At 35.0% G+C, this 17,396-nt stretch overlaps 37 non-coding genes across 37 annotated transcripts; all 37 read right to left on the reverse strand.

The window, feature by feature from the left end:
• Positions 1-298: 298 nt before the first annotated feature.
• Positions 299-371, reverse strand: TRNAA-AGC (transfer RNA alanine (anticodon AGC)). The gene has a single exon. It is a non-coding gene; the product is annotated as a tRNA-Ala (tRNA).
• A 156-nt stretch (positions 372-527) lies between these two features.
• On the reverse strand, positions 528-600 carry TRNAA-AGC (transfer RNA alanine (anticodon AGC)). Its single transcript has one exon. It is a non-coding gene; the product is annotated as a tRNA-Ala (tRNA).
• A 156-nt stretch (positions 601-756) lies between these two features.
• On the reverse strand, positions 757-829 carry TRNAA-AGC (transfer RNA alanine (anticodon AGC)). Its single transcript has one exon. It is a non-coding gene; the product is annotated as a tRNA-Ala (tRNA).
• A 156-nt stretch (positions 830-985) lies between these two features.
• Positions 986-1,058, reverse strand: TRNAA-AGC (transfer RNA alanine (anticodon AGC)). The gene has a single exon. It is a non-coding gene; the product is annotated as a tRNA-Ala (tRNA).
• Positions 1,059-1,213: 155 nt separating this feature from the next.
• Positions 1,214-1,286, reverse strand: TRNAA-AGC (transfer RNA alanine (anticodon AGC)). The gene has a single exon. It is a non-coding gene; the product is annotated as a tRNA-Ala (tRNA).
• A 1,072-nt stretch (positions 1,287-2,358) lies between these two features.
• Positions 2,359-2,431, reverse strand: TRNAA-AGC (transfer RNA alanine (anticodon AGC)). The gene has a single exon. It is a non-coding gene; the product is annotated as a tRNA-Ala (tRNA).
• A 385-nt stretch (positions 2,432-2,816) lies between these two features.
• TRNAA-AGC (transfer RNA alanine (anticodon AGC)) lies at positions 2,817-2,889 on the reverse strand. Its single transcript has one exon. It is a non-coding gene; the product is annotated as a tRNA-Ala (tRNA).
• Positions 2,890-3,045: 156 nt separating this feature from the next.
• TRNAA-AGC (transfer RNA alanine (anticodon AGC)) lies at positions 3,046-3,118 on the reverse strand. Its single transcript has one exon. It is a non-coding gene; the product is annotated as a tRNA-Ala (tRNA).
• A 156-nt stretch (positions 3,119-3,274) lies between these two features.
• Positions 3,275-3,347, reverse strand: TRNAA-AGC (transfer RNA alanine (anticodon AGC)). Its single transcript has one exon. It is a non-coding gene; the product is annotated as a tRNA-Ala (tRNA).
• A 156-nt stretch (positions 3,348-3,503) lies between these two features.
• TRNAA-GGC (transfer RNA alanine (anticodon GGC)) lies at positions 3,504-3,576 on the reverse strand. Its single transcript has one exon. It is a non-coding gene; the product is annotated as a tRNA-Ala (tRNA).
• A 156-nt stretch (positions 3,577-3,732) lies between these two features.
• Positions 3,733-3,805, reverse strand: TRNAA-AGC (transfer RNA alanine (anticodon AGC)). The gene has a single exon. It is a non-coding gene; the product is annotated as a tRNA-Ala (tRNA).
• A 156-nt stretch (positions 3,806-3,961) lies between these two features.
• TRNAA-AGC (transfer RNA alanine (anticodon AGC)) lies at positions 3,962-4,034 on the reverse strand. Its single transcript has one exon. It is a non-coding gene; the product is annotated as a tRNA-Ala (tRNA).
• Positions 4,035-4,190: 156 nt separating this feature from the next.
• Positions 4,191-4,263, reverse strand: TRNAA-GGC (transfer RNA alanine (anticodon GGC)). The gene has a single exon. It is a non-coding gene; the product is annotated as a tRNA-Ala (tRNA).
• Positions 4,264-4,419: 156 nt separating this feature from the next.
• TRNAA-AGC (transfer RNA alanine (anticodon AGC)) lies at positions 4,420-4,492 on the reverse strand. Its single transcript has one exon. It is a non-coding gene; the product is annotated as a tRNA-Ala (tRNA).
• A 156-nt stretch (positions 4,493-4,648) lies between these two features.
• On the reverse strand, positions 4,649-4,721 carry TRNAA-AGC (transfer RNA alanine (anticodon AGC)). The gene has a single exon. It is a non-coding gene; the product is annotated as a tRNA-Ala (tRNA).
• Positions 4,722-4,877: 156 nt separating this feature from the next.
• On the reverse strand, positions 4,878-4,950 carry TRNAA-GGC (transfer RNA alanine (anticodon GGC)). The gene has a single exon. It is a non-coding gene; the product is annotated as a tRNA-Ala (tRNA).
• A 156-nt stretch (positions 4,951-5,106) lies between these two features.
• TRNAA-AGC (transfer RNA alanine (anticodon AGC)) lies at positions 5,107-5,179 on the reverse strand. The gene has a single exon. It is a non-coding gene; the product is annotated as a tRNA-Ala (tRNA).
• Positions 5,180-5,335: 156 nt separating this feature from the next.
• On the reverse strand, positions 5,336-5,408 carry TRNAA-AGC (transfer RNA alanine (anticodon AGC)). The gene has a single exon. It is a non-coding gene; the product is annotated as a tRNA-Ala (tRNA).
• A 156-nt stretch (positions 5,409-5,564) lies between these two features.
• On the reverse strand, positions 5,565-5,637 carry TRNAA-AGC (transfer RNA alanine (anticodon AGC)). Its single transcript has one exon. It is a non-coding gene; the product is annotated as a tRNA-Ala (tRNA).
• Positions 5,638-5,793: 156 nt separating this feature from the next.
• On the reverse strand, positions 5,794-5,866 carry TRNAA-AGC (transfer RNA alanine (anticodon AGC)). Its single transcript has one exon. It is a non-coding gene; the product is annotated as a tRNA-Ala (tRNA).
• A 156-nt stretch (positions 5,867-6,022) lies between these two features.
• On the reverse strand, positions 6,023-6,095 carry TRNAA-AGC (transfer RNA alanine (anticodon AGC)). The gene has a single exon. It is a non-coding gene; the product is annotated as a tRNA-Ala (tRNA).
• A 385-nt stretch (positions 6,096-6,480) lies between these two features.
• Positions 6,481-6,553, reverse strand: TRNAA-AGC (transfer RNA alanine (anticodon AGC)). The gene has a single exon. It is a non-coding gene; the product is annotated as a tRNA-Ala (tRNA).
• Positions 6,554-6,709: 156 nt separating this feature from the next.
• On the reverse strand, positions 6,710-6,782 carry TRNAA-AGC (transfer RNA alanine (anticodon AGC)). Its single transcript has one exon. It is a non-coding gene; the product is annotated as a tRNA-Ala (tRNA).
• A 156-nt stretch (positions 6,783-6,938) lies between these two features.
• On the reverse strand, positions 6,939-7,011 carry TRNAA-AGC (transfer RNA alanine (anticodon AGC)). Its single transcript has one exon. It is a non-coding gene; the product is annotated as a tRNA-Ala (tRNA).
• A 385-nt stretch (positions 7,012-7,396) lies between these two features.
• TRNAA-AGC (transfer RNA alanine (anticodon AGC)) lies at positions 7,397-7,469 on the reverse strand. Its single transcript has one exon. It is a non-coding gene; the product is annotated as a tRNA-Ala (tRNA).
• A 156-nt stretch (positions 7,470-7,625) lies between these two features.
• TRNAA-AGC (transfer RNA alanine (anticodon AGC)) lies at positions 7,626-7,698 on the reverse strand. Its single transcript has one exon. It is a non-coding gene; the product is annotated as a tRNA-Ala (tRNA).
• Positions 7,699-8,999: 1,301 nt separating this feature from the next.
• Positions 9,000-9,072, reverse strand: TRNAA-AGC (transfer RNA alanine (anticodon AGC)). Its single transcript has one exon. It is a non-coding gene; the product is annotated as a tRNA-Ala (tRNA).
• A 156-nt stretch (positions 9,073-9,228) lies between these two features.
• On the reverse strand, positions 9,229-9,301 carry TRNAA-AGC (transfer RNA alanine (anticodon AGC)). Its single transcript has one exon. It is a non-coding gene; the product is annotated as a tRNA-Ala (tRNA).
• A 156-nt stretch (positions 9,302-9,457) lies between these two features.
• On the reverse strand, positions 9,458-9,530 carry TRNAA-AGC (transfer RNA alanine (anticodon AGC)). The gene has a single exon. It is a non-coding gene; the product is annotated as a tRNA-Ala (tRNA).
• Positions 9,531-15,480: 5,950 nt separating this feature from the next.
• On the reverse strand, positions 15,481-15,553 carry TRNAA-AGC (transfer RNA alanine (anticodon AGC)). Its single transcript has one exon. It is a non-coding gene; the product is annotated as a tRNA-Ala (tRNA).
• A 156-nt stretch (positions 15,554-15,709) lies between these two features.
• Positions 15,710-15,782, reverse strand: TRNAA-AGC (transfer RNA alanine (anticodon AGC)). The gene has a single exon. It is a non-coding gene; the product is annotated as a tRNA-Ala (tRNA).
• Positions 15,783-15,938: 156 nt separating this feature from the next.
• TRNAA-AGC (transfer RNA alanine (anticodon AGC)) lies at positions 15,939-16,011 on the reverse strand. Its single transcript has one exon. It is a non-coding gene; the product is annotated as a tRNA-Ala (tRNA).
• Positions 16,012-16,396: 385 nt separating this feature from the next.
• Positions 16,397-16,469, reverse strand: TRNAA-AGC (transfer RNA alanine (anticodon AGC)). Its single transcript has one exon. It is a non-coding gene; the product is annotated as a tRNA-Ala (tRNA).
• A 156-nt stretch (positions 16,470-16,625) lies between these two features.
• On the reverse strand, positions 16,626-16,698 carry TRNAA-AGC (transfer RNA alanine (anticodon AGC)). The gene has a single exon. It is a non-coding gene; the product is annotated as a tRNA-Ala (tRNA).
• A 156-nt stretch (positions 16,699-16,854) lies between these two features.
• On the reverse strand, positions 16,855-16,927 carry TRNAA-AGC (transfer RNA alanine (anticodon AGC)). The gene has a single exon. It is a non-coding gene; the product is annotated as a tRNA-Ala (tRNA).
• Positions 16,928-17,083: 156 nt separating this feature from the next.
• On the reverse strand, positions 17,084-17,156 carry TRNAA-AGC (transfer RNA alanine (anticodon AGC)). The gene has a single exon. It is a non-coding gene; the product is annotated as a tRNA-Ala (tRNA).
• A 156-nt stretch (positions 17,157-17,312) lies between these two features.
• Positions 17,313-17,385, reverse strand: TRNAA-AGC (transfer RNA alanine (anticodon AGC)). Its single transcript has one exon. It is a non-coding gene; the product is annotated as a tRNA-Ala (tRNA).
• Between the last annotated feature and the right edge of the window lie 11 nt (positions 17,386-17,396).

Genomic DNA, 17,396 nt, shown 5'->3' on the forward strand with positions numbered 1-17,396 from the left:
TCAAAAATGTTTTATGCAGTTTAATAGTATTTCACTTTTAGACGAAAGAGTAGATAGATAATAAAAAAGTGGAGGCGCCGGGTATCGATCCCGGTACCTCTCGTATGCTAAGCGAGCGCTCTACCATCTGAGCTACGCCCCCTTCTTCTGATCAACAGAAATGACAGTATTGTGATAATAATTAATATCAAGTGCATGCATTTTTAAAGTGAAATATTTTTCTCTAGCTTCAAAAATGTTTTATGCAGTTTAATAGTATTTCACTTTCAGACGAAAGAGTAGATAGATAATAAAGAAGTGGAGGCGCCGGGTATCGATCCCGGTACCTCTCGCATGCTAAGCGAGCGCTCTACCATCTGAGCTACGCCCCCTTCTTCTGATCAACAGAAATGACAGTATTGTGATAATAATTAATATCAAGTGCATGCATTTTTAAAGTGAAATATTTTTCTCCAGCTTCAAAAATGTTTTATGCAGTTTTATAGTATTTCACTTTCAGACGAAAGAGTAGATAGATAATAAAAAAGTGGAGGCGCCGGGTATCGATCCCGGTACCTCTCGCATGCTAGGCGAGCGCTCTACCATCTGAGCTACGCCCCCTTCTTCTGATCAACAGAAATGACAGTATTGTGATAATAATTAATATCAAGTGCATGCATTTTTAAAGTGAAATATTTTTCTCTAGCTTCAAAAATGTTTTATACAGTTTAATAGTATTTCACTTTTAGACGAAAGAGTAGATAGATAATAAAAAAGTGGAGGCGCCGGGTATCGATCCCGGTACCTCTCGCATGCTAAGCGAGCGCTCTACCATCTGAGCTACGCCCCCTTCTTCTGATCAACAGAAATGACAGTATTGTGATAATAATTAATATCAAGTGCATGCATTTTTAAAGTGAAATATTTTTCTCTAGCTTCAAAAATGTTTTATGCAGTTTAATAGTATTTCACTTTTAGACGAAAGGGTAGATAGATAATAAAAAAGTGGAGGCGCCGGGTATCGATCCCGGTACCTCTCGCATGCTAAGCGAGCGCTCTACCATCTGAGCTACGCCCCCTTCTTCTGATCAACAGAAAGGACAGTATTGTGATAATAATTAATATCAAGTGCATGCATTTTTAAAGTGAAATATTTTTCTCTAGCTTCAAAAATGTTTTATGCAGTTTAATAGTATTTCACTTTTAGACGAAAGGGTAGATAGATGATAAAAAGTGGAGGCGCCGGGTATCGATCCCGGTACCTCTCGCATGCTAAGCGAGTGCTCTACCATCTGAGCTACGCCCCCTTCTTCTGATCAACAGAAATGACAGTATTGTGATAATAAGTAATATCAAGTGCATGCATTTTTAAAGTGAAATATTTTTCTCTAGCTTCAAAAATGTTTTGTGCAGTTTAATAGTATTTCACTTTTAGACGAAAGAGTAGATAGATAATAAAAAAGTGGAGGCGCCGGGTATCGATCCCGGTACCTCTCGCATGCTAAGCGAGCCCTCTACCATCTGAGCTACGCCCCCTTCTTCTGATGAACAGAAATGACAGTATTGTGATAATAATTAATATCAAGTGCATGCATTTTTAGAGTGAAATATTTTTCTCTAGCTTCAAATATGTTTTATGCAGTTTAATAGTATTTCACTTTTAGACGAAAGAGTAGATAGATAATAAAAAAGTGGAGGCGCCGGGTATCGATCCCGGTACCTCTCGCATGCTAAGCGAGCACTCTACCATCTGAGCTACGCCCCCTTCTTCTGATCAACAGAAATGACAGTATTGTGATAATAATTAATATCAAGTGCATGCATTTTTAAAGTGAAATATTTTTCTCTAGCTTCAAAAATGTTTTCTGCAGTTTAATAGTATTTCACTTTTAGACGAAAGAGTAGATAGATAATAAAAAAGGGGAGGCGCCGGGTATCGATCCCGGTACCTCTCGCATGCTAAGCGAGCGCTCTACCATCTGAGGTACGCCCCCTTCTTCTGATCAACAGAAATGACAGTATTGTGATAATAATTAATATCAAGTGCATGCATTTTTAAAGTGAAATATTTTTCTCTAGCTTCAAAAATGTTTTATGCAGTTTAATAGTATTTCACTTTTAGACGAAAGGGTAGATAAATAAAAAAAAAGTGGAGGCGCCGGGTATCGGTCCCGGTACCTCTCGCATGCTAAGCGAGCGCTCTACCATCTGAGCTACGCCCCCTTCTTCTGATCAACAGAAATGACAGTATTGTGATAATAATTAATATCAAGTGCATGCATTTTTAAAGTGAAATATTTTTCTCTAGCTTCAAAAATGTTTTATGCAGTTTAATAGTATTTCACTTTTAGACGAAAGAGTAGATAGATAATTAAAAAGTGGAGGCGCCGGGTATCGATCCCGGTACCTCTCGCATGCTAAGCGAGCGCTCTACCATCTGAGCTACGCCCCCTTCTTCTGATCAACAGAAATGACAGTATTGTGATAATAATTAATATCAAGTGCATGCATTTTTAAAGTGAAATATTTTTCTCCAGCTTCAAAAATGTTTTATGCAGTTTAATAGTATTTCACTTTTAGACGAAAGAGTAGATAGATAATAAAAAAGTGGAGGCGCCGGGTATCGATCCCGGTACCTCTCGTATGCTAAGCGAGCGCTCTACCATCTGAGCTACGCCCCCTTCTTCTGATCAACAGAAATGACAGTATTGTGATAATAATTAATATCAAGTGCATGCATTTTTAAAGTGAAATATTTTTCTCTAGCTTCAAAAATGTTTTATGCAGTTTAATAGTATTTCACTTTCAGACGAAAGAGTAGATAGATAATAAAGAAGTGGAGGCGCCGGGTATCGATCCCGGTACCTCTCGCATGCTAAGCGAGCGCTCTACCATCTGAGCTACGCCCCCTTCTTCTGATCAACAGAAATGACAGTATTGTGATAATAATTAATATCAAGTGCATGCATTTTTAAAGTGAAATATTTTTCTCCAGCTTCAAAAATGTTTTATGCAGTTTTATAGTATTTCACTTTCAGACGAAAGAGTAGATAGATAATAAAAAAGTGGAGGCGCCGGGTATCGATCCCGGTACCTCTCGCATGCTAGGCGAGCGCTCTACCATCTGAGCTACGCCCCCTTCTTCTGATCAACAGAAATGACAGTATTGTGATAATAATTAATATCAAGTGCATGCATTTTTAAAGTGAAATATTTTTCTCTAGCTTCAAAAATGTTTTATACAGTTTAATAGTATTTCACTTTTAGACGAAAGAGTAGATAGATAATAAAAAAGTGGAGGCGCCGGGTATCGATCCCGGTACCTCTCGCATGCTAAGCGAGCGCTCTACCATCTGAGCTACGCCCCCTTCTTCTGATCAACAGAAATGACAGTATTGTGATAATAATTAATATCAAGTGCATGCATTTTTAAAGTGAAATATTTTTCTCTAGCTTCAAAAATGTTTTATGCAGTTTAATAGTATTTCACTTTTAGACGAAAGAGTAGATAGATAATAAAAAAGTGGAGGCGCCGGGTATCGATCCCGGTACCTCTCGCATGCCAAGCGAGCGCTCTACCATCTGAGCTACGCTCCCTTCTTCTGATCACCAGAAATGACAGTATTGTGATAATAATTAATATCAAGTGCATGCATTTTTAAAGTGAAATATTTTTCTCTAGCTTCAAAAATGTTTTATGCAGTTTAATAGTATTTCACTTTTAGACGAAAGGGTAGATAGATAATAAAAAAGTGGAGGCGCCGGGTATCGATCCCGGTACCTCTCGCATGCTAGGCGAGCGCTCTACCATCTGAGCTACGCCCCCTTCTTCTGATCAACAGAAATGACAGTATTGTGATAATAATTAATATCAAGTGCATGCATTTTTAAAGTGAAATATTTTTCTCTAGCTTCAAAAATGTTTTATACAGTTTAATAGTATTTCACTTTTAGACGAAAGAGTAGATAGATAATAAAAAAGTGGAGGCGCCGGGTATCGATCCCGGTACCTCTCGCATGCTAAGCGAGCGCTCTACCATCTGAGCTACGCCCCCTTCTTCTGATCAACAGAAATGACAGTATTGTGATAATAATTAATATCAAGTGCATGCATTTTTAAAGTGAAATATTTTTCTCTAGCTTCAAAAATGTTTTATGCAGTTTAATAGTATTTCACTTTTAGACGAAAGAGTAGATAGATAATAAAAAAGTGGAGGCGCCGGGTATCGATCCCGGTACCTCTCGCATGCCAAGCGAGCGCTCTACCATCTGAGCTACGCTCCCTTCTTCTGATCACCAGAAATGACAGTATTGTGATAATAATTAATATCAAGTGCATGCATTTTTAAAGTGAAATATTTTTCTCTAGCTTCAAAAATGTTTTATGCAGTTTAATAGTATTTCACTTTTAGACGAAAGGGTAGATAGATAATAAAAAAGTGGAGGCGCCGGGTATCGATCCCGGTACCTCTCGCATGCTAAGCGAGCGCTCTACCATCTGAGCTACGCCCCCTTCTTCTGATCAACAGAAATGACAGTATTGTGATAATAATTAATATCAAGTGCATGCATTTTTAAAGTGAAATATGTTTCTCTAGCTTCAAAAATGTTTTATGCAGTTTAATAGTATTTCACTTTTAGACGAAAGAGTAGATAGATAATAAAAAAGTGGAGGCGCCGGGTATCGATCCCGGTACCTCTCGCATGCTAAGCGAGCGCTCTACCATCTGAGCTACGCCCCCTTCTTCTGATCAACAGAAATGACAGTATTGTGATAATAATTAATATCAAGTGCATGCATTTTTAAAGTGAAATATTTTTCTCTAGCTTCAAAAATGTTTTATGCAGTTTAATAGTATTTCACTTTTAGACGAAAGAGTAGATAGATAATAAAAAAGTGGAGGCGCCGGGTATCGATCCCGGTACCTCTCGCATGCCAAGCGAGCGCTCTACCATCTGAGCTACGCCCCCTTCTTCTGATCACCAGAAATGACATTATTGTGATAATAATTAATATCAAGTGCATGCATTTTTAAAGTGAAATATATTTCTCTAGCTTCAAAAATGTTTCCTGCAGTTTAATAGTATTTCACTTTTAGACGAAAGAGTAGATAGATAATAAAGAAGTGGAGGCGCCGGGTATCGATCCCGGTACCTCTCGCATGCTAAGCGAGCGCTCTACCATCTGAGCTACGCCCCCTTCTTCTGATCAACAGAAATGACAGTATTGTGATAATAATTAATATCAAGTGCATGCATTTTTAAAGTGAAATATTTTTCTCTAGCTTCAAAAATGTTTTATGCAGTTTAATAGTATTTCACTTTTAGACGAAAGAGTAGATAGATAATAAAAAAGTGGAGGCGCCGGGTATCGATCCCGGTACCTCTCGCATGCTAAGCGAGCGCTCTACCATCTGAGCTACGCCCCCTTCTTCTGATCAACAGAAATGACAGTATTGTGATAATAATTAATATCAAGTGCATGCATTTTTAAAGTGAAATATTTTTCTCTAGCTTCAAAAATGTTTTATGCAGTTTAATAGTATTTCACTTTTAGACGAAAGGGTAGATAGATAATAAAAAAGTGGAGGCGCCGGGTATCGATCCCGGTACCTCTCGCATGCTAAGCGAGCGCTCTACCATCTGAGCTACGCCCCCTTCTTCTGATCAACAGAAATGACAGTATTGTGAAAATAATTAATATCAAGTGCATGCATTTTTAAAGTGAAATATTTTTCTCTAGCTTCAAAAATGTTTTCTGCAGTTTAATAGTATTTCACTTTTATACGAAAGAGTAGATAGATAATAAAAAAGTGGAGGCGCCGGGTATCGATCCCGGTACCTCTCGCATGCTAAGCGAGCGCTCTACCATCTGAGCTACGCCCCCTTCTTCTGGTCAACAGAAATGACAGTATTGTGATAATAATTAATATAAATTGCATGCATTTTAAAAGTGAATTATTTTTCTCTGGCTTCAAAAATGTTTTATGCAGTTTAATAGTATTTCACTTTTAGACGAAAGGGTAGATAGATAATAAAAAAGTGGAGGCGCCGGGTATCGATCCCGGTACCTCTCGCATGCTAAGCGAGCGCTCTACCATCTGAGCTACGCCCCCTTCTTCTGATCAACAGAAATAACAGTATTGTGATAATAATTAATATCAAGTGCATGCATTTTTAAAGTGAAATATTTTTCTCTAGCTTCAAAAATGTTTTATGCAGTTTAATAGTATTTCACTTTTAGACGAAAGAGTAGATAGATAATAAAAAAGGGGAGGCGCCGGGTATCGATCCCGGTACCTCTCGCATGCTAAGCGAGCGCTCTACCATCTGAGGTACGCCCCCTTCTTCTGATCAACAGAAATGACAGTATTGTGATAATAATTAATATCAAGTGCATGCATTTTTAAAGTGAAATATTTTTCTCTAGCTTCAAAAATGTTTTATGCAGTTTAATAGTATTTCACTTTTAGACGAAAGGGTAGATAAATAAAAAAAAAGTGGAGGCGCCGGGTATCGATCCCGGTACCTCTCGCATGCTAAGCGAGCGCTCTACCATCTGAGCTACGCCCCCTTCTTCTGATCAACAGAAATGACAGTATTGTGATAATAATTAATATCAAGTGCATGCATTTTTAAAGTGAAATATTTTTCTCTAGCTTCAAAAATGTTTTATGCAGTTTAATAGTATTTCACTTTTAGACGAAAGAGTAGATAGATAATAAAAAAGTGGAGGCGCCGGGTATCGATCCCGGTACCTCTCGCATGCTAAGCGAGCGCTCTACCATCTGAGCTACGCCCCCTTCTTCTGATCAACAGAAATGACAGTATTGTCATAATAATTAATATCAAGTGCATGCATTTTTAAAGTGAAATATTTTTCTCTAGCTTCAAAAATGTTTTATGCAGTTTAATAGTATTTCACTTTCTGACGAAAGAGTAGATAGATAATAAAAAAGTGGAGGCGCCGGGTATCGATCCCGGTACCTCTCGCATGCTAAGCGAGCGCTCTACCATCTGAGCTACGCCCCCTTCTTCTGATGAACAGAAATGACAGTATTGTGATAATAATTAATATCAAGTGCATGCATTTTTAGAGTGAAATATTTTTCTCTAGCTTCAAATATGTTTTATGCAGTTTAATAGTATTTCTCTTTTAGACGAAAGAGTAGATAGATAATAAAAAAGTGGAGGCGCCGGGTATCGATCCCGGTACCTCTCGCGTGCTAAGCGAGCGCTCTACAATCTGAGCTACGCCCCCTTCTTCTGATCAACAGAAATGACAGTATTGTGATAATAATTAATATCAAGTGCATGCATTTTTAAAGTGAAATATTTTTCTCTAGCTTCAAAAATGTTTTATGCAGTTTAATAGTATTTCACTTTTAGACGAAAGAGTAGATAGATAATAAAAAAGTGGAGGCGCCGGGTATCGATCCCGGTACCTCTCGCATGCTAAGCGAGCGCTCTACCATCTGAGCTACGCCCCCTTCTTCTGATCAACAGAAATGACAGTATTGTGATAATAATTAATATCAAATGCATGCATTTTTAAAGTGAAATATTTTTCTCTAACTTCAAAAATGTTTTATGCAGTTTAATAGTATTTCACTTTCAGACGAAAGAGTAGATAGATAATAAAAAAGTGGAGGCGCCGGGTATCGATCCCGGTACCTCTCGCATGCTAAGCGAGCGCTCTACCATCTGAGCTACGCCCCCTTCTTCTGATCAACAGAAATGACAGTATTGTGATAATAATTAATATCAAGTGCATGCATTTTTAGAGTGAAATATTTTTCTCTAGCTTCAAATATGTTTTATGCAGTTTAATAGTATTTCACTTTTAGACGAAAGAGTAGATAGATAATAAAAAAGTGGAGGCGCCGGGTATCGATCCCGGTACCTCTCGCATGCTAAGCGAGCACTCTACCATCTGAGCTACGCCCCCTTCTTCTGATCAACAGAAATGACAGTATTGTGATAATAATTAATATCAAGTGCATGCATTTTTAAAGTGAAATATTTTTCTCTAGCTTCAAAAATGTTTTCTGCAGTTTAATAGTATTTCACTTTTAGACGAAAGAGTAGATAGATAATAAAAAAGGGGAGGCGCCGGGTATCGATCCCGGTACCTCTCGCATGCTAAGCGAGCGCTCTACCATCTGAGGTACGCCCCCTTCTTCTGATCAACAGAAATGACAGTATTGTGATAATAATTAATATCAAGTGCATGCATTTTTAAAGTGAAATATTTTTCTCTAGCTTCAAAAATGTTTTATGCAGTTTAATAGTATTTCACTTTTAGACGAAAGGGTAGATAAATAAAAAAAAAGTGGAGGCGCCGGGTATCGGTCCCGGTACCTCTCGCATGCTAAGCGAGCGCTCTACCATCTGAGCTACGCCCCCTTCTTCTGATCAACAGAAATGACAGTATTGTGATAATAATTAATATCAAGTGCATGCATTTTTAAAGTGAAATATTTTTCTCTAGCTTCAAAAATGTTTTATGCAGTTTAATAGTATTTCACTTTTAGACGAAAGAGTAGATAGATAATTAAAAAGTGGAGGCGCCGGGTATCGATCCCGGTACCTCTCGTATGCTAAGCGAGCGCTCTACCATCTGAGCTACGCCCCCTTCTTCTGATCAACAGAAATGACAGTATTGTGATAATAATTAATATCAAGTGCATGCATTTTTAGAGTGAAATATTTTTCTCTAGCTTCAAATATGTTTTATGCAGTTTAATAGTATTTCTCTTTTAGACGAAAGAGTAGATAGATAATAAAAAAGTGGAGGCGCCGGGTATCGATCCCGGTACCTGTCGCATGCTAAGCGAGCGCTCTACATTCTGAGCTATGCCCCCTTCTTTTGATCAACAGAAATGACAGTATTGTGATAATAATTAATATCAAGTGCATGCATTTTTAAAGTGAAATATTTTTCTCTAGCTTTAAAAATGTTTTATGCAGTTTAATAGTATTTCACTTTTAGACGAAAGAGTAGATAGATAATAAAATAGTGGAGGCGCCGGGTATCGATCCCGGTACCTCTCGCATGCTAAGCGAGCGCTCTACCATCTGAGCTACGCCCCCTTCTTCTGATCAACAGAAATGACAGTATTGTGATAATAATTAATATCAAGTGCATGCATTTTTAAAGTGAAATATTTTTCTCTAGCTTCAAAAATGTTTTATGCAGTTTAATAGTATTTCACTTTTAGACGAAAGAGTAGATAGATAATAAAAAAGTGGAGGCGCCGGGTATCGATCCCGGTACCTCTCGCATGCTAAGCGAGCGCTCTACCATCTGAGCTACGCCCCCTTCTTCTGATCAACAGAAATGACAGTATTGTCATAATAATTAATATCAAGTGCATGCATTTTTAAAGTGAAATATTTTTCTCTAGCTTCAAAAATGTTTTATGCAGTTTAATAGTATTTCACTTTCTGACGAAAGAGTAGATAGATAATAAAAAAGTGGAGGCGCCGGGTATCGATCCCGGTACCTCTCGCATGCTAAGCGAGCGCTCTACCATCTGAGCTACGCCCCCTTCTTCTGATGAACAGAAATGACAGTATTGTGATAATAATTAATATCAAGTGCATGCATTTTTAGAGTGAAATATTTTTCTCTAGCTTCAAATATGTTTTATGCAGTTTAATAGTATTTCTCTTTTAGACGAAAGAGTAGATAGATAATAAAAAAGTGGAGGCGCCGGGTATCGATCCCGGTACCTCTCGCGTGCTAAGCGAGCGCTCTACAATCTGAGCTACGCCCCCTTCTTCTGATCAACAGAAATGACAGTATTGTGATAATAATTAATATCAAGTGCATGCATTTTTAAAGTGAAATATTTTTCTCTAGCTTCAAAAATGTTTTATGCAGTTTAATAGTATTTCACTTTTAGACGAAAGAGTAGATAGATAATAAAAAAGTGGTGTCGTAGTTGTTTCATCCTCGGGACCAGGTTTTCATTTTCCCTCCCCTTCGACTCAAAAGCCTCATATGATTCTACTGCTTAGCCCGTAAACTAGCTTGGCGCGATTATCGCCGCTTTTACACCAAATGTTTATTGCCGATGAAACTTATAGAATAAAATATATAACGAGGATGAGCATGACGCTCTTCCTCACATTTGGGTGGTGCGCTTGTAACCTTTTCAGCAATTTCTTGGGGGAAAAAAAGATTATAAGATCATGTACTTACTTTGTTTGAAACTGAAAGGGGAACTAACAGTATTATGTTTTCAACAATCAAGAAGTTAGAGACATGTTTCTTTAAATTTTGTTTTTAAAAATTATATTTTTTAAAATAAAAGCTTGTTTTTTAAAAGAAATTTAATAGGAATTTCCTGTTTTTAAAAATATAAGCATTCTTATTGAAGGAATTTTTATTTTTAATAACATTATTTATAAGTTTAAGGAAATTCTTAATTTCAAAAATCTAAATTGATTTTTTAAAATCATTATTTATTTTTATTACTGGTTGAAGGGAATTATTATTATTATTTTTTAAATATTGCTTTTTTATTTAAAGAAAATCAAATTTTTATTATTATTTATAAGAAAATTCTTATTTTGTTGAATATTATTTATTTTCAAAAAACATTCTTTGTTTTAAAAATATTTAATTGTTTTTTAAAAACCTTATTTGTATTTAAAAACATTATTTTCTATATTTAAATTTTTCTTAAAAGAAATTCTTTATTTTAAAATATAATTTATTTTTTAAAACTATTACTTGTTTGGGGATTTTAATTGCATGGTACATTTATAAGTAAAAAATTTTATTTTTTAAATCTTATTTTACTCTTCCTGTTAGCGATTTTTCTAGTAAATTTTATTCAAACATTTATTTGATTACATGATTACCTCTTCTAATATTAATTAATATTTTATATTAATATTTTTAAAATATGAATATATATATCTTAATATTTTTAAAAACTATTATCTTCATTTATATCGAAACACAGCTAAATTAAGTTAATAAATTTTTAAAAAAATTGTGGTTAAATATTTAAACTTTTAATCAAATTAGACTTTGAGTTTTCTATACATGGGATGTCAGAAACTGTGCAGTGAATACCTCTTGATCTAAGGGTTATAGAAACATGGTTAAAATTGCAAATATTTTTCAAATTAAGTTAGTATCATATAATAGTTATGAATGCGTGACTTGTTTAAGTAAGTTTTTAGAAAAGTAACCTTTTTAAACCTTGTTTTAATGCTTAAACCTAAAATCAGAAAAATGCTCATTAAGTACTTTTATACAATAGTCTGTAAATAAAGTTTTTTAAAAAAAAATGGTAAAATTTACCCCAAAAAAGAATTTAAAAAATCTTTTATTACTTCCTCACAAAGAAATACGAGAAAGAAGTCGTCTGCATAACATTTTAGAAACCACAATAAAAACTTTCTCACTAACATGGTTGCAAACTTAACTGAACTGCAAACTAATGAAAATTAAATTGAACTTCACTAAACTGAATATTTCAATCTTATGATAAGAGCCATGATGGCTCAGGAAAAGAACGTTCGCCTTTAAATTAGATGAACAGGTTTCAAAAGCGGTAGACGGATCAAGGGTTAGTGTCCCCTTGCCGTCAGCCTAACCATGATATGTTTTCGTGGTTTTCCTCTCAATGTAACGCAAATACGGATTAGTTCCATCAAAAAGTCCTCGACGAAGACACATTTCTCCCAACACTTGGTTCAGGAGTTCCCTTGTCTTCTGGATTGGGTTCAAAATAACAAGGATACGGAGTTGAAGTGGGACTAAACATATGATCAGTTAATCCTTTTTTCTTAACTAAAAATGAATGGATTTTTAGCAATAAATAAAAATAAATATTATTTCTTCATTTTGACAAGTTTTTTTTTATAATTAATCCCCTAATCAGTCAATTTTGACATCTAAAAAATACTATTTATTAATATACTCTAAAAAAACTATTTAAAAAACTGTTTAAAAAATAAAAATCTATTGACACATTTATTTCGCCAATCTTCCTATTTCTAAGCTAAGAAAATTGTACTACTCATGAAGTGAAATCATGAAAGTTGCACCTACTTATTTTATTAAGAAATTACGAAGTTTATTAAGAATTTATTAAAATATTACGACATATCTTGATTGTCACAATCAAAATATATGTCAGTGAATAAGAATTAATCTAAAATAATACAGCATAAAGTAAAATTAATACTTGACTCATGAACATCATGTGCTTTTATCACGCACTTTTAAATATACGAGTGTTTTACAAAGTTTTGAAATATTAAAAATTCCAACTCACAAAATTTTTTCCCAATTGAAATTCGAAATAAAATACTCTTAGATCAAAAAATCATGACAAGTAAACAAGCCTTTATTAATATGTAATATTAATATATAATATAAATAAGGATGTAAAATAAGTATTTGGATAATGAATTAGAGCTGATAAAAATGAAGTTAAGATTAAGGTATGAGTAAGAATTAGCTTAGGTAAAGCCATATTCGACAGGTCTCTTAAAAAAAAAAAATTTTTCTAGTATGTTTTAGTCTTACTCTGTAATACAAGCTTGATTGTTAAGATACAGGGTGCTTATAAAGTCCCGGACCCATTTTGATGTCTAATAACTCATAAAATAATAAAGATAGATTAAAATTAATAACATAAATGGTTAGATAGACTCAAAAAGTTTCATGATCCCTGTCAATGAACTTCCACGTGTGCCCCCTTCGTCGCACGGAGAATATCAAGTCGATAGTCGATATCAAGTCGATAGAATATCAAGTCGAAACCTACACCGATGGTGTTCCCACCTTATCGTGGTGGTGTGGTTTGTGTGTGTTGTCGATCCCGAGAGCTATGCCGGCGGTAGCTTAGCTACTGGCAGGGTCACCCAAGCCGGACAGGTCGGAGGGGAGACACCAGACCAAGAGGAACACCCTGGTCCTCCAGGTTGGGGGTTGGGCGTGGGGCTAACTACCCCACCCCGGAAAAAAAAACTCAAGTTAAGAAACCTCAACAAAATGCAAAACCCGACATTGCCATGGACAGAGGGAGCTGGAGAAGGCGTGCTGTTGAGGCAGCCAAGGCCTGCAAAGGGCTGTTGCGCTCCTGAAGAAGAGAAGTCAATTTCACGCCAGGTAGCGGCAAGCATGTCGATGTATGCATTCTGCTTAATATCCGCTCGAATAAAACATCACATAGAAAGTAAACATAACATTGCAATAGTTGCCAAAAAAAAATACAATTAATAAGCAGACGATATTTAGAAAAGTACAGATATTTAGACAGGAAAATGAAATTATCTGAAATTAACCACACGTGTAGACGATATTTACAAAAGTAAAGATATTCAAACCTGAAAAGGAAAATATATGAGTTATTCCATCAATAAATGCCATAAGTTTGTTTATATCTTCATTATTTTATGAGTTAAACAGCAAAATGGGTCCGGGAATTTATAAACACCCTGTATATATAGAATTCAATCAATTTGATTTAAATCAAGCAATTATATGTCATTTAAGTTCAGATTTTCTAATAAAATAATTTAAAAATTTTACCGCTGAAACCCTTATTAAAAATTATAATATTGAAGAAATCTTAACTATTCAAAAAAAGAAGAGAAAGAAAATAATAATAATTTAATAACTGCTCAAATTTGTTTTAAATTGTTTTAATATTTGCTTAAATATTTAAAATAATTCTCATATGATTGCAAAAAAAGAAGAATATAGTCCGTAATACAAGGTTGATTGCTAATATATAGAATTCGATCAATATACCACTGAACCTCTTGCTAAAAATTATAATATTAAAGTGATCTTAACTATTCAAAAAAATTTAAATAATTATTTAAATTCTTTTAAATAATTTTAATATTTGTTTAAATACTTAAAATAAGTCCCATATCTCTATAAAATATATCAAAAAAGTGAAGTTAACTATCTATTAAATATCTGATGTAAAAATAATTTTAATTGACTGAATGCTTCAAATGATTTCAATCAATGACAATTAAATAAAAAATAAAGAATTAAATAAATTTATCCAACTTTAAAATGAATATTAATCCAAACCTTCATTAAGTTTATATGCTATGTTTTAGTTACAGAAAATAACATTCTTTGGGAAAAACTGACCAAGCTTTGATGTCCTAAAAAATTTCTTATGAAGTTTTCTTATGATTTCTAGAAAAAAAAAATTTAAAAATAAGATTCCTTAGTTTTAGAATTTTTTAAGTACGATGTTCCTCTAAAGAGAATAAATCAGAATTAAAAAAGAATAAATTTTACAAATTATTAATATCGAGTTGCTCAGATATATATTAAATTTAATGCAATAAGTACTATTCATGAAAAAGTATGATATAATTTAATTTAAAGACTAAACCTATTGGGTGCTGCTATGTCGATTGAGAATATTTCTTTTTCTTTTCAATTTCTTAGAATTATTGCATTTAATAATGAACATATAAAGCAGAAAAAAAGATTTTGTATTAAACAAATTGCTTTACTTTTACAGATAATTCCACACTTCCAACCAAAGCTCCCATTTCGGGACAGACGAACTGGGAGTCATTATCAAGTGGTAGTAATAAATTTTTTGAATTAGCTGGTATTAAGGAAAGCTTATTACCAAGCATTTTCTGCAATTAATGTTTTTAGCATTGTGTTAAAAAAAAGCGATGGAAAAAAAACCACTATTTTCGTATTTTACTTATTTTTATTATAAAAATCGAATACAAACAATTGAACTTCTGGGGTTGTATCTAATATAAGGTTTTTACCCTCTCTTGATGTTTGCACGAAATATAATGTCATAATATATTTAGCCAAGAAAAATAAACGACTATTGAAGATAAGTTTTGCGATTTGTGAGAAAGAAAGGGATCTGCATCTTTTTTTTAGATTAATATTTTGGCAAAATAATCTGCTGCGAACTCGTACGTTTGTGGAATGAGTATTTATAAACATCAATTTCTACTTATGATATCGATATTGCTAGCTAGGAGTGCGATTTTCCATTATTTTGCAGTTTCGATTTCTCGAGCACGCGCAGTCAACTTTTGCAGGAGAATAGGGGTATATTTTTACGTTATGAGCTGCCAAGTTGCGATTCCCCACATTGGCGAAATTTGTATCTAGTCCTTGGCATGACAATGACTGCAAACATACACTAACCCCTTTGCCCTACCCAGCCACTCCCTTTCAGCGATTGGAAGGGGGGTGTCAAACACGATGCGAGGATGAAAACTACATGTAACCAAAAAAGTGGAGGCGCCGGGTATCGATCCCGGTACCTCTCGCATGCTAAGCGAGCGCTCTACCATCTGAGCTGCGCCCCCTTCTTCTGATCAACAGAAATGACAGTATTGTGATAATAATTAATATCAAATGCATGCATTTTTAAAGTGAAATATTTTTCTCTAACTTCAAAAATGTTTTATGCAGTTTAATAGTATTTCACTTTCAGACGAAAGAGTAGATAGATAATAAAAAAGTGGAGGCGCCGGGTATCGATCCCGGTACCTCTCGCATGCTAAGCGAGCGCTCTACCATCTGAGCTACGCCCCCTTCTTCTGATCAACAGAAATGACAGTATTGTGATAATAATTAATATCAAGTGCATGCATTTTTAAAGTGAAATATTTTTCTCTAGCTTCAAAAATGTTTTATGCAGTTTAATAGTATTTCACTTTTAGACGAAAGAGTAGATAGATAATAAAAAAGTGGAGGCGCCGGGTATCGATCCCGGTACCTCTCGCATGCTAAGCGAGCGCTCTACCATCTGAGCTACGCCCCCTTCTTCTGATCAACAGAAATGACAGTATTGTCATAATAATTAATATCAAGTGCATGCATTTTTAAAGTGAAATATTTTTCTCTAGCTTCAAAAATGTTTTATGCAGTTTAATAGTATTTCACTTTCTGACGAAAGAGTAGATAGGTAATAAAAAAGTGGAGGCGCCGGGTATCGATCCCGGTACCTCTCGCATGCTAAGCGAGCGCTCTACCGTCTGAGCTACGCCCCCTTCTTCTGATGAACAGAAATGACAGTATTGTGATAATAATTAATATCAAGTGCATGCATTTTTAGAGTGAAATATTTTTCTCTAGCTTCAAATATGTTTTATGCAGTTTAATAGTATTTCTCTTTTAGACGAAAGAGTAGATAGATAATAAAAAAGTGGAGGCGCCGGGTATCGATCCCGGTACCTCTCGCGTGCTAAGCGAGCGCTCTACAATCTGAGCTACGCCCCCTTCTTCTGATCAACAGAAATGACAGTATTGTGATAATAATTAATATCAAGTGCATGCATTTTTAAAGTGAAATATTTTTCTCTAGCTTCAAAAATGTTTTATGCAGTTTAATAGTATTTCACTTTTAGACGAAAGAGTAGATAGATAATAAAAAAGTGGAGGCGCCGGGTATCGATCCCGGTACCTCTCGCATGCTAAGCGAGCGCTCTACCATCTGAGCTACGCCCCCTTCTTCTGATCAACAGAAATGACAGTATTGTGATAATAATTAATATCAAGTGCATGCATTTTTAAAGTGAAATATTTTTCTCTAACTTCAAAAATGTTTTATGCAGTTTAATAGTATTTCACTTTCAGACGAAAGAGTAGATAGATAATAAAAAAGTGGAGGCGCCGGGTATCGATCCCGGTACCTCTCGCATGCTAAGCGAGCGCTCTACCATCTGAGCTACGCCCCCTTCTTCTGATCAACAGAAATGACAGTATTGTGATAATAATTAATATCAAATGCATGCATTTTTAAAGTGAAATATTTTTCTCTAACTTCAAAAATGTTTTATGCAGTTTAATAGTATTTCACTTTCAGACGAAAGAGTAGATAGATAATAAAAAAGTGGAGGCGCCGGGTATCGATCCCGGTACCTCTCGCATGCTAAGCGAGCGCTCTACCATCTGAGCTACGCCCCCTTCTTCTGATCAACAGAAATGACAGTATTGTGATAATAATTAATATCAAGTGCATGCATTTTTAAAGTGAAATATTTTTCTCTAGCTTCAAAAATGTTTTATGCAGTTTAATAGTATTTCACTTTTAGACGAAAGAGTAGATAGATAATAAAAAAGTGGAGGCGCCGGGTATCGATCCCGGTACCTCTCGCATGCTAAGCGAGCGCTCTACCATCTGAGCTACGCCCCCTTCTTCTGATCAACAGAAATGACAGTATTGTCATAATAATTAATATCAAGTGCATGCATTTTTAAAGTGAAATATTTTTCTCTAGCTTCAAAAATGTTTTATGCAGTTTAATAGTATTTCACTTTCTGACGAAAGAGTAGATAGGTAATAAAAAAGTGGAGGCGCCGGGTATCGATCCCGGTACCTCTCGCATGCTAAGCGAGCGCTCTACCGTCTGAGCTACGCCCCCTTCTTCTGATG

Source organism: Parasteatoda tepidariorum, chromosome 4 (genome assembly GCF_982258835.1).
Source record: "Parasteatoda tepidariorum strain Cologne lab strain chromosome 4, Ptep-v5.0, whole genome shotgun sequence".
In the NCBI taxonomy this organism is placed as follows: Eukaryota; Metazoa; Arthropoda; class Arachnida; order Araneae; family Theridiidae; genus Parasteatoda; species Parasteatoda tepidariorum.